We start from the raw sequence: 13,776 nt of genomic DNA, 5'->3' as shown, positions 1-13,776 counted from the left end.
AGCCGTTGTTAAAGCCAACTTCGACTTCGCTTCTCCACTTCTCGCGCCTGAGCCTAGAGTCGAGCTCCTCCTGCGCAGCAACACCGCCGCCCGCCGCTGCTCGCCGCCGAGGCCGCCTCCAAGCGGAGCCCCCTCCTCCATCCTCCCTCCTCTTAAACCATAGCCCCAGAGAGCTTCGTCGTCCCTCAATAGTCCTCCCAAGCCCGGGCACCGTCGCCCAGGCTCGCCAGAGCGAGCCTCGCCGCCCGCCATGGCCGCCGTCCCCTAGAGCTTGCCGCCGGGCTCCCTCCTCCGCCTCTCCTCGGCCCCAAGTGACCCATAGAATCGCTCCTCCGCCTCCCAAGGAAGCTCTCCGACCCTCTCACCGCTGCCCAGGGCCGCCGGCACGCCGCCGCCACGGCCTACCTCGCCGCCGGCCACCCCTGCTCTGTGGAGCGCCCCTTTCATCCCAAATCGGCCTAAATTGACACCACAGAGACCTTCCTCGCCTCCTAGGCCCGGCCGCCACCACTCCTCCTCGCCGGAGCGCTGCCAGAGCGCCGCCCCACCCGCCACCGCCTCTGCTCCTCCGCGGGCACGCCGCCACAGGCCGCCCCAACCCCAATCCCGGCTACCCACAGGTGCGGCTCGGTCTCCTCTACCTCCTCCACACCTCCCTCGCCGCCGGCGAGCCTCGCCCTCGCCGGAAACCGGCCGGCGCCGCCCCCCTGTCGCCCTCCCCTGTTTCAATCCGGCCAGGGGCATATTTGGAAGGCCCCAAATAATTCCAGCGACCCCAGCGCAAAACCAGGGACCTATTCAGAATATCTAGTTTTGTTTTTATATTTCTACAGTGAAATTGTAAATTCAATTAAAAATCATAGAAAAATCCTAAAATAGAAAATGAGGACTTTTTGGAATCCTTATCAAAATATCTACAATCTGGACCTATAATATGACATGTTTTAGTTAGAAATGTTTGCTGCAAAAATAGATTTATGTTTAATAGTGCATAAAGACTAATTGTTTTTACCTTTTTAATAACTGATGTTTGATGCCATGTCATGATATGAAATTTTTATGGTAGAGTGTACATATGATTATAGTATTACTATAAAAAGTTCATGGTAATTTCTCATGTTTAGATATAGTTTAAATTAAATATTGTTTTATGCCTAGGTTAAATGGTTTTATTTCTTCAAGTTGTTCTTCTGTGTTTCATGAGTTGAAACTTTTACAGTACCTTTACTTTGGTTCCTAGTTATTGCATTAAAAGTTTGAGAATTTTTAGTTATGCCTAACTAGACCAAATGATTTTTGTTAAGGAGAATTACATTAATTAGGGAAAAATAGTTTTTATGCAGGTAAAAATCAGATATTTTTACTGTATCCCCTAATTGAATATCTAAGCATGCCTAAAAATTTTGAGCTTCTGAAACTTAGTAATTTACCCTGTATAAATTTATATTTACACATGCTTTAGAAGGGAATCTTATTTTTCATGCTTACTGTGTAGCTACATTAATTCTGAAAAATTTACCACCAGCTCATCTTAAGGAATATAAACTTCAGTTAAAAGATCATTACCAGCAATTGCATTCTCTGGCCTAGGGAACTATTTTTGGGCAGAAATGTTTCTATGCACTTCCATAAAAGAAGAACAGCACTCCCAGCTCTTTTATGAGTTAGTATAGATACAATTACTACTCTATAAATGACTGCCCAAAAAATGTTAATTAGGAAGTTTCACATCCAAACTCACATCTTGTTGGACTACAACTTTATCGTGAAGGAAAAATAATAACATCTAAATCGCTATGCAACTCGGAACTTTGCATTCATACATATGCATTGTTGCATTTCATTTAGGTACGATAGATGAACCCCGTGAAGGATGTGACGTTGGAGCCGAGCCAGAAGACGGTGAACGGTGGACACGTCTAGAAGATGGACGGATGGATCCCGATGTGCACGACCAAAGGAAGATGCTCGCCGAGCAACTATCCTTTAACTAACACTGACCTAGTGTTAATCCCAGGCAAGCCCCGGTGCATCAATCCCAGTATTTTAAATGCTATTCAAATTATGTTCCTATTATGTACCTGTGCATTTACGTTTACAGGAGTTGACTGGAACCTTAGCTGCATGATCCTAGGTACCCAGGTACTGATTACTAGAAGTTAAGTGCGAGTAGCTGCCCTGCTAATTAGGACCGATAAAAGTCGAGTGGTTTCCTGCCGCTCGCGAGATGATAGGTTCTCTACTACATACTGCAGAATATAAGGTCTATGGGCGGGGTCAGGGTACTATGTTTCTGGATGAGATCCCGTCTGTTTAGTGAAGAAAGTGCTAAGGCCGGAGTGTGTGGTAGTGGTGGTTGAGCGTTTGAACGTACTAGACACATGCCGAGAATATGGTAATCGGTAAGCTTAAGTACTGGATTGAACCAAGGCCGGAACATACCTCCCCATTGTCTTGACTTTGGTCTCATCTGGGATGACGGGTGCAGAGCCGGGCTCTGTAGTCGAGGGCGGTGGGCCTGTTCTGTGAAGCGGGAATTGAAGGGAAAAGTTGCTCGTGTGACTCTGGGAGTAACTACGTGACGTGTGTTTAGGTCTGCCTAGCCAGGTTAACAAAATCGATTCGAATCGTTCCGCTGCTCACGGACAATGAGACTGCTTAACCCTTTTATCACATAGAGTAAGAAGTGGAAGAAGATGATGATGATAAATATGGCTGGTTGGATGATGAAAGATAATTGTTTTCACCATGTATGCTAATGGATAGATGCTCATTTAGAATGGTTAAATGAACTAGAATCTGAAAGCTAAAACCTGAAATTAAGGATCTACTCTTATTGTTTTTCGGCAAAACAAACCCCTCAAGCCAAAAGCCTTGCATGTCTAGATAACGGACTATGTATACCCTTAGTCGGGTAAGCCTTGCTGAGTATTAGTATACTCAGCCTTGCTTGTGGCTTTGTTTTTCGGGTGGTACATCTGAGGATGTGGTTGATGTCATGTACGGGCTTCATCATGACGTCTTGCTCGTCACTAGACTATCATTCATTTTTCCGCCACATTTGAACTCTGGTGCACTTTTATAAATTCAAATTTAGTTTGTAATAATAATTCAGTTTCATACTCTGTACTATAAAATTTGTGGAATGTTGCGTTCTCTGAACTGCTTTGTCGATCCTATGTCAAGTGGTTTAATCGAGATTTTACCCGACAGCACTGCCGGATTATTCCGTTTTAAGTGCGTGTTAACCCTGGTTACCGTTTCGGTGATGGTTAGCGCACTTAAGCCGGATTACTTTAGGCGGGACTGCCACAAGAACCTGGAGCCCTAACATGTTCCCCAGCTTCAGGCATCCCTCCAGCAGTAAAGGGACTCTACAAGTCCCACCGACTTGGCCTGCCCCGAGCACTGCCTCGAGGTGTAGGAGATCTGGAGCGTGGTCTTGGCATTGCGTCATGGGTGATTGCAGCAGCACTAGTGGATCTTCCTTGTCCGGTGTGGGGTTGTAGATCAGCTTCGGCCGCATCATGGATCCGGGCAGTGGCACTAGGTCTTGACTGAGCTCCACGGAGTCTGTCACCATGACTCTGCCGCTCCCGCCGGCGGCGGAAGTGGAAGGGGTCCTCCTCCGGCACGGCAAGGCGGGGGCGGATATCAATCCGGCTGCCCGTATTGGATCTTCTCCGCTGCCAAGCCTGGGCAGCATCAGGATCAGGCAGAATTTGCTGACGGAAGCTCTGTTGGGGCTCCCAAGATCCAGTTGCGGAGTGCGTAGGGGAGAGAGGGGGGATTGGTCTTAGCGGTCGGCCCCCACGAGGCATATTTGCACAGCCAAAACGGGGGGGGGGGGGGGGGGGCTCAGCACTAGGGGGATTTGGAAGTAGAGGAGTTTGCGGCTAGGAGCGTGGCAATAAGTGTGGGAAGCCCGGCGACGAGGGAGGAGGGTGGTGGGTGGCTGCAGGGGGGTCGCTGGGGAGGAGCTAGATCCGGGCAAAACCCCGGCGGTGGGGTAGCGGAGCTTGGCGCCAACGGGTGGGATGGGAGCTACAGTGGAGAGTGGGTGGTAGGCAGTGGGTGAGTTGCTGATAGTAGGGATTGGTGGGTGGCCAGCATCTCCATGAGAGTAGTAAGATCAGTATGAGGAGTATTGGGGTTGATCTGAATGCCTAGACTAGAGAGGATGGCTTGGGTTCTGAGTTGGGAGAGCCAAAGATTAGAGTGCTGAATCTCAGGCTCTTTGCTCCGTCCGGTTTGATCATTATTTAAAGAATCGTAGGAGGGACTTTCTGCAATGACATTTTTGGCCTTTACCTCTCTGGAGTAACGAGGGCACGACTGATCGTACTGTAGTACAGTACTTGGTCCCGCATATTCCTGAGTCTCAAGCTGGTGTGCAGCCTCTCGGTTGGTCTAGCCTACAGAGTGGTCAGTTTGCCTAACATCTTGGAGGAGCGGTCGTTCCGGCTGTTGCAGAGTGAGAGGAAAGCTCTACATTTGGTCATGTACTTGAGTCGGCATAATCTCCTGAACAGAAGGAGGCAATCGTTGCTGTTCCGTGTGAATCCGGTTCGGAGCCGTATCAAGCTGAGTGGTAACTTGCAACTGAACTTGAGTTTGCTGTATATTTAACTGTGCCAATTATCGGGTTTGCTGAGTTGTCACTGCTTGGGAGAGGGCATTCTTGGTCATCTGATCTGGTTCAGGAGCCTGCGGCTGAACCGGGGGGAGCAGTTGATTGCTTGGAGTCTGCACATTGGACGCAGGCACTATACCTTGCATGGGCTGAGGTTCTGGGTGCTTATCTTGCTGATCCTGGAGTTGGGGGTTATCAACTGCCATCGCAACACTTTGATTGACTTCCTGATCTTGCATCTGTGCTGAATTGCCTTCCATTGCCCTTGTTACCGTGTTACGCGCAGACCTGGCATCTTGGCTACCAGGGCAGGCCATGTGGGCCATGTCCTGTCTTTGGGTACCACCAAACACTTGCCTGAGAGTGCTGAGTGCCTGAGACGGGGGAGACGACAGACCTTGGAATCGAGTGAGCTGATTATCAACAAGCACCATTGGAATGCGGTTCCATTGAGTCATCCAAGCACCATGTAAACCAAAACCTTGATCATCACCCATGGTCAGAATTCTTTCAGATCTGGAGGGGCATTGTTCAGCATTATGGAAGTAGCCGGCATAGTAAGTACATATTCTTCTTATCTTTTCTAAGTAGAGCCAAACAATCATGTTGCCAAAATTGGGGACTGACACAATAACTTTATCTTTCACAGGTTTAGTGACATCAAGCTTGACTCTAACAGCAACATAGCAAGGATCATAATTGAAAGTTCTTGGGTTCAACCTATGCCAATAAGAAGGATGACCAATGTTCTGAATGATTTCACTGATTCTATTTTCTATTCTAAGAAATTTGGGAATGCCATAGAATCTGATGGTAGCGTCCATATACTGAAAAGCATAGTCATCTCTATTTCTAGTGGGCACATACAATTCTATGAGTAAATTTTGGCCCCTCAATGTCCAAGGCTGGCCTCTAATGACTGATAGCATATCACCTTCTGTATCAAAACCGGCCAGGAAAAGATTAGTTGTTACCTCGTCTATGTCTTTGACTCTGCCTCTCCAGGCATTGGCGAGATCAGCTCTGGCCGCGGCTTCAGAAATAGGAGACACATTCCCGATTGGGTCAGCTACCAGCAATAGAAGGCTGTGGGGAGGCTGAACACAGCTGCTACTGGGAACAGCTCTTGCCGCCGACACCTGGAGAGCCTCCAAGGAACTGATGAGCTCGGCATTGACTTGCTCGGGCGGGTGAGGGGTGGGAACAACAGGGACAGTGTGGGTGATCGGAGACGTGGCGGGAGGGGTGGTGGATGTGGGTGGAGGGAACATGGCGGGGGTGGTACCACGCGCAGGTGGCGGGTGAGGTGGATCGGGGGGGGGGGGGACATGCTTCGTTGCCGGGGGGACCAGAGCGTTGGGGTCGCCGTCGCCCATGTTGGGTAGCGGCAGAAGCAGACGGAGAACGGGGATGAGGAAGGAGAAAGTGGTTGACGGAAGGATATCATACAACATGGCGGAAAAAGGGGGTGGTTCCAAGGCGATGATGGCGAGGCGGCTCCGGCGGGCGGTGCATGGCACCGGCCGAGGCGATGAAGCTTGGCCAGTTCAGGCCGGCGGCGCGTGGCCCCGAAGAGCGGTGGAGGGGCAGGTGTCGCTGCCGCCGGAATCTTGGGGAGCCGGGTGTCGCTGTATAACTGGAGGATTTGGGGTAGATCCTACCCAAAGAGGTACCCGATTGAGTTGAAGAATGGGTCGATTTGAAGCTCAGATGACGGGGAATCAGAGGGAGGTGGGCTTTGGATTTATTATTGAAGCAAGGATGGTAGATCTGGAGGGGATTAGAGAGGGAGAGTTGGACACGGCATTTCGTCAGGTACTACAGAGACTGCTTTGTTCTCTTGACTTCCTCTCTCTCCCCCCTCCGTATCGTCAGAAATCTACGTGGAACTTTATGTGACAAACTAACTGCATATGTGCAGATACTTGCTTTAAGATGGGAAAAAAAAAGTAAAATGTCACCACTCGAGTAAGAAATAATTGTCAATTGACAGTCACGTATGCACATTAGAGCATTTCCACATATTACCCATCTCTTCTCAATACTAAAAAATTAATATTTTGATGATGAAGGTGCTCCAGTAGATTACCCATCGAATTCCCATTACCACCAAAATACACCTCCCTCTCCCCTAAATGTAGGGAGTTTTCCTCTACCTATTCTTAGTTATTACATTTTAGTAGTCTGCTAAAGTAACTATTACCTGAATCATAAAAATAGTAAGGCCATGTTTAGTTCGCGATTTTTTTGGGTTTCGGTACTGTATCACTTTCGTTGTTATTTGACAATTAATATTCAATCATGGACTAATTAGGTTTAAGAGATTTGTCTCATCATTTATAGTTAAATTGTGTAATTCGTTATTTTTCAACTGCATTTAATGCTCCATGCACATGTTTGAAAATTCGATGTGATGGGTATTGCAGGAAATTTTTTGAAACTAAACAGGGCCTTACAGGTAATGGAGAGAGAATACATTTTGAATATGAGATATGAGTAATATGTTAAAAATGCTCTTAGCCTAAGACCAGACTCAACGGGAGTTTCATAGCATTAAATATCATCAATTTTGCTAACATGGGAAGAAGAGATAAGGAGTTTCATGGGATGCGAGAAGATTTTCATCGTAATAAAACTCATCTGGCACACATACCTAGTTCACAATCTAGGTAACTGTGCCCATTAAATTCCCACTGCAACTGGACTAAACCAGCGAACCTGACATCGGGTCCGCCATCTGTAGCTGAGCCGGGGGCAAATTTCTATATATGAAAGGGCTGGCAAACCGCGGCCTGCCAGGCCGTCCACGTCGACCCAAAAAATTTTGGTCGCTTGATCGTGATCCGACGTCTAGCGGACCTTTGCTGACGACTTTTTACTCTTAGACCCCTATGTTTCAGTGAAATCAAACCCGAGCTCCATAATACATGTGTCAGGTCTCAATTGGTCAGAACATTCTCGGCCCCGTCGGGAAAAAATCTCGCTCTCCTCTATCCTGCCTCTCCTATCGCCACTGCCTCCTCCCCGCGCCTCCAGCTAGGTTTTCCCCACGGCTGAGCGTTGATTCGTTTGCGCTGTGTTGTGATAGGCGTAGCGGCGTAATTTTGCATATATAGTGTGGTTTGGTGACCATAAAGCTACGTGTTTTTGAGCCTCGTAGCCTAGTTGATGAAGGCGCCAACTTTCAGGCCATTTCCCGCAGTTTGGGTGACCCAAAGTAGTTACATAAATTTATCACTATATCAAACATTGATTTGCACAATTGTGTAACAGCTGGCATAGTCATAGCTCTTCCTGTCAATTTGTCACATGATTGAAATGTCAACTGAGTTTTTGACATTCTGCCAATAAGGTAGCAGCGCCAGTAACATCGTCAAATTTTCAGTTAAGACTACTGTTTACGTTGAATGAATTTACCTTTATTTTGTTAATTTGGTAGTAAGTAAGATTCTGCTGTTTTTTTTTTGTTTTTTTAGAGAGACTTCCTCCATTATGTTACCTTTTATAGCATACATTACTAATTGCTGTTTTGCTACTTATATGCTTCTGTAGGTGGTGACAGTTAAAGTTATTCGCAATAGACACTCGGGGGTCTCCGAGGGTTATGGTTTTGTAGAGTTCTATTCTCACGCATCAGTGGAGAAGGCACTACAGAATTTTTATGGTCATGTAATGCCTAAAACTGACCGGGCTTTTAAGTTGAACTAGGCATCATATAGTATGGGAGAAAAATGCTACGAACTTGCATCTGATCAATCGATATTATTTGGCGATTTGGCTGTTGATGTTACTGATGACATGTTGCTGGAACTTTTTTCTAGCAAATACTGATCAGTGATGAAAGGAGCTAAAGTTATTATTGATGCAAACACGGGCTGTTCCAGAGGCTACGGCTTCGTTAGGTTCGGAGATGACAATGACAAAACTCATGCAATGACTGAAATGAATGGTGTATACTGAGCTCGTTGTTGTGTTGCAGGGTTGTGCTTCATGTGATTGCCATGGCTGATTATGATCAAGATGGTCCCGACCCAAGTGATAAATTAATTACGACGAGGGATGGAATCCAGACCATTGCTCTGTCGTCCGCATCTATTGGGAGGTCAGCAAATTTCCCGAACCTTTTCTTGTCCCCTTTGGAAAGCCATATATTCTGTTATGTGGATGCCTTGTTGACTAATCCATCTTTGGTTAGCCTTAGACATATATGTGTTCTGACATGGGAAATTTTAAAAGAACTTAGCTGTGGTACTAGAATTTTACAGCTTTCTTATGGTTTCACCAGGCCAGTTTTGCTAATGCAGAAGGTGCTTTCATTTATCCTATGTATGGGCATGGTCAGCTACCTCAAGCGTTCTGTTGCTGTGCTGCGGTTAAGGGTGCCCTATATGTAAGATGATTTTCCCAATTGTATGTCGCAATAATTTTTTGTGCTCTAGCTTTTCCATTGTTAATTTAGACATGTGATTGCAGCACCTTCTATCCCAATGACCTGTAATTGGTAACTTGCAATCTGATTCAACCCAAACATGTACATGTTGATGTAAATAGAATGAATGTAAAAGACCTTATTGCATAAGATAGCAAGTAATGAAAGAGAGTGGGGAGCACGAGAGGCTCAGCTCTAGCCACAAAAAAATTTCCCAATCCAACATGGTATACAGAGCTAAGGGTTAGGGTTCCAAGCTCCGGCAAGGCGGCTGGCGCGTGAGGATGCGGCTGGAGCTCGGCGAGCGGCCGGTGTGCAGGCAGCCGGCGGCGGCGTGCGCGAGCGGCCTGCTAGTGGCTTGCGGCTGCGCGCGACCAGCGGGCGAGCTGCACGTGCGCGTCCAGCGGGCGAGCGGCGCTGCGGTGGCCTGCTGCACGTGGGCTGCTGGTGTGGAGCTGAAGGAAAATTGCTGCACGCTGGTTCGTGCGGACAGAGGGCGAGCGTGAGGCTGTTCTGGCTGGTGCACCCGTGGAGTTGAAGACTGAAGTTGTGCTACTGATTTTTGGGAAGGAAGTGGTTCGTGTGTGGTTACGTTGAATCTGTAGTGGTGGAGATGAGTCCAGAGGAGATCGAAGCGAAGAGAAAGGAAGAAGAGGCTGCAACTGCTGGTGGATCTGGGGGAATTACAAAGTCTGAGGTGATGAGTGAGATGCGGAGCATGATTTTGGTGCTCATGAGGCTAGGCCTGATTGGTACTAAGACCAATACAAGCGTACCTGAGTTGAAGTTGGAGCTTGTGCCAAATGATTTGAAGTTAGAGGGCAGTAAAAATTACTTGAGCTGGTCCAGGAGAGTGCGTGTGATTCTAGGAGGCAAGGGAGTGGAACACTGTTTGGAGGAGACCTGTGTTGAGCCGGCTGATAAGCTTAGCACTGAGTGGAGAGTCTGGCACGCAACAAACTCGGTTATAGTGGCATGGTTGTTGGCATCCATGTCTCCTACTGTTAGCAAAAGGGTGGAAGCCATGCGCACTGCATCACAGATATGGAGGACCTTGAGTAACATATACTCTCGAAGGGGGAAAGTGATGATGATGATGGAAATTCAGGGTAAGGCAGATGCAGTGAAACATGCGGGGAGACTAGTGGAACAATATGCTAGTGAGCTTCAGTACTTGTGGGAAGAGCTAGATCGCTATGCTCCTCTCCAAATGTATGATCCATGAGATGCTCAGGTTGTCCATAAGTGGGTGGAGGATAGGAGAGTGACCCACTTCCTGAAAAATCTGGACCCTGAATTTGAGAGTAGGAGAGCTGCCTTTTGTCACCAGGAGAGTCTTCCTACTATGGATGAGACTGTTGCTGCCATGATTGATGAAGAGAGCTGACGGGGGAGTAAACCCGGGACCCCTAACGGGCCTGACTCGCATAAGGACAGCCCAACGAGTCTCTTGGGCTGGACGCAGCGCGGCCCACCAACTGGCGTGGGCAGTCGGCTTCCTTCATAAGCCAGCACGGTCGGGAGCCCGATCGCCCGGAACACGTGGATGCTCCCCGACCTAGCGCCCCGGGTCAGAGCCGTACCAGGTGACCCGGGCCGTGCGCTCCAAGATTGCCGCCCTGCAGGATGGACGTGCCGGACAAGCCAGGTCCCCGTACAGGCTCCACGACACCCACTCCCCTTATCGTGCGGCGTGAACATTGGCTACAAGGCTCCCTGACAGAGGGACAACACTTCCCTAGCAGACCCCGTGATGCAACGGGAGAGGGCGTCAACGGGCGTCGCCTCCCATGCTGTAATGATGGTCTTCCCTGCACACCACTCCATTACGCTAGTGAGCGTGACCGGATGGCCCTGCCTGGCCTCGGTAAGGCACCCCTCACCGAGCGTGCTGTCCTACAGGCAGGGGCTACGCAAGGAGGACGTGAGGTAGCCCTGCGGATAAGTAGCATAGGCACAGGTGGATAAGACCAGAGATGATCCCCGAGCGACCATCCGAGTGACCAGGCTATCCCGACTGGCCCAGGATGGGACAACACTTGGACAACCCATTACCCAAGAAAACCAACCAGACTCAAACCATCCCACTCCCGACTGACCGAGTGGGCCCCAACGACTGACAAGGACGAAGGACTCCCAGACGGAGCCAAGACACAGCGCTAGATATATATAAATGGGGGCCCCACCTTGAACTATAAAAGGGAGAGCCCCCCGCGTAGGAAAGGGTTGGACTCCTAGAGGTTCGACACTGCTGGATACTGTTTGTAAGCTCCCCTCAGAACTTTGAACACCTGGGCTCGAGAGCAATAGAGCAAGAACACCATCCCCCATATTGGACGTATGGCACTTTCGGCCTGAACCAGTCTAAATCCTCGAGTCTTTGCGTGCTAGATCATATCTGATCAAGTGCACAACAAACAAGCAATCAAGTAGTTTGGTAGTCGCCCATTTCTCGAAGCGACAAGAGCAGACTTCGAGTTATAGATCACGCTCGCCGCATACGACACTCTTGTTGCTGTCCATTGGCACTACCTTCTTCATCCACCACCCGTGCTTGTTACGCCCCGTGCACAATGTCCCGCCGTGGTTTTGTAGGAATATAGGGTAGCAAAAACAAAATTTTTCTACCACATAAACCAGGATTACTGCAGTTATAGATCACGGGATTACCACTAGACGCGCGGTTGCGGAACTTCTGTAACGCGTCGGTGTAGTGCAGATGGAAGCCGACAGTGCAGTTGCGTGAACCTCCTCACGTGCGGCTCGTCCTTGTGTAGCAAATGCGGCACCTCCAAGGTATCCACACATACGGGAAGAAGCGTCACGATCCGGACTGCCAGGTCCGCGAAGGCGACCTCGGGCTTGGCGCACAGGAGGGGCGGCACTATTCACCCACGGCTACTGTAGTACGGTACTGTAGTGCCGAAGTACTGTTCAAGGTACTGTAGCGGCAGCCAGCGTTAGGATTTTTAGGCGCCCCCCTCTGTTTATATAGCCCCTTAGGTGGGCTGCCTTGGGCCCCACCTTGGGTGCCCCCTTTTGGGCCTAATTGACTCATTAGTGCACCTAAGTCCAGTCTAATTCGGATCTCATCTTTATCAGATTTCTTTCCCTTAAGTGTGTGATCCTATGGGCTCACATGCGAATAGACATGACCCGAGTACTCTTACTCGGCCCAATAGTAGACAGTGGCCTCTAGCAAAACATGTCAACTCCTATGCGCACGTAAAGATCATATCAGACGAGCCGCCACAATATCATATACATATTGTTCCCTTTGCCTCACGATATTTGGTCTAGCTTAAATCCGGCCACTCTTTCTCCATCCTGTGATTCAGAATCCTTGGTTAACTCTTAACCCTAGCATGGCCATGCATTTCTTGATCCGAATCACTCGAGGGGCCCAGAGATATCTCTCTTATAGAGAGGGGCAAATCACATCTTGACCGACTATGTCTCACAGCATGCTTCTTGACAGACCCGAAAGCCACCTTTATAACTACCCTGTTACGGTGTAGCATTTGATGGCTCATAAGTAAGTCGGTTCACATCTTGAGTACATACGACGATCTCAGGTCTTAGGACACAGCGTACATATTGTGTAATGAGAAGTCATCATCTCGTGTTGGGTCAGTTCTGTCTCATGTCTCACATGAATCCACATTATTAGTTTGACATCCCCATGTCCATAACTTGTGAAACGTAGTCAATCAACTAATACATGTGCTAGTCTAATATTCATGTGTGTCCTCACATGAATTTCGACTAGGAACATTTTAGAATATACATACAAGTAAAGAGTTTCACAAATACTTCACATAAGCATTACTTAATACGAGTTGTCATCCATGGATATTTAAGGAACACTTTGTTAATCATGAATACAAGAAAATATGATTGTCTCTAGGGCATATTTCCAACAGTCTCCCACTTGCACTAGAGTCAATTCAGAATGTATCTAATACCCATTGCTCTTGTGTGCCTCTCATGCTTGGGCTGTGGAAGGGATTTTGTCAACGGTTCTGAAATGTTCAGGTCCGTGTATATTTTGCATATCTTGATCTCACCCCGATCCATGAACTCTCGAATGAGATGAAATCGCCGCATAACATGTTTACTCTTCTAGTGATTTCTTGGCTCTTTGGCTTGCGCAATGGCTCCACTGTTGTCACAATAGAGATCCAGCGGGCTAGAGGTATTAGGGAACACACCAAGCTCAATAAGAAACTTCCTTATCCAAACACCTTCCTTTGCAGCTTCCGAAGCTGCGATGTACTCGGTTTCTGTTGTAGAATCGGCCACCGTCTCCTGTTTGGAACTCTTCCAGCTAACAGCACCACCATTTATTGTGAACACGCAACCTGATTGGGACTTTGAATCATCTTTGTTAGTTTGAAAGATAGCGTCGGTGTAACCCGTTACAATGAGCTCTTCCTCACCTCCATAGTCCATAGGTTGCTTGCTTGGAATTGGGCTTTCTAGCTTTCTTGTGTACAGTCTTTTTGCGAGAGCAACCCCGGGCTCGTTCCTAACACTACACTCACAACTTTCTCTGTTCATGTTCCGGCTCCATCTTAGTGTCCGTCCGCCTCAACGGGGCTCGCCCTTCAGTCGCTCAAGGGGTTGCCCTTGGCCTCACTTTGTTCCTCAACTATCGATTTCCGACGTCACCAATGACATTCCCTTTCTGGCTTGTCAGATTTTTTTCACGCCC

The sequence above is a fragment of the Panicum virgatum genome, chromosome 5N (assembly GCF_016808335.1).
Source record: "Panicum virgatum strain AP13 chromosome 5N, P.virgatum_v5, whole genome shotgun sequence".
Classification (NCBI taxonomy): domain Eukaryota; kingdom Viridiplantae; phylum Streptophyta; class Magnoliopsida; order Poales; family Poaceae; genus Panicum; species Panicum virgatum.
The sequence above is the reverse complement of the archived record's forward strand: the minus strand, read 5'-3'. Positions refer to the sequence as shown.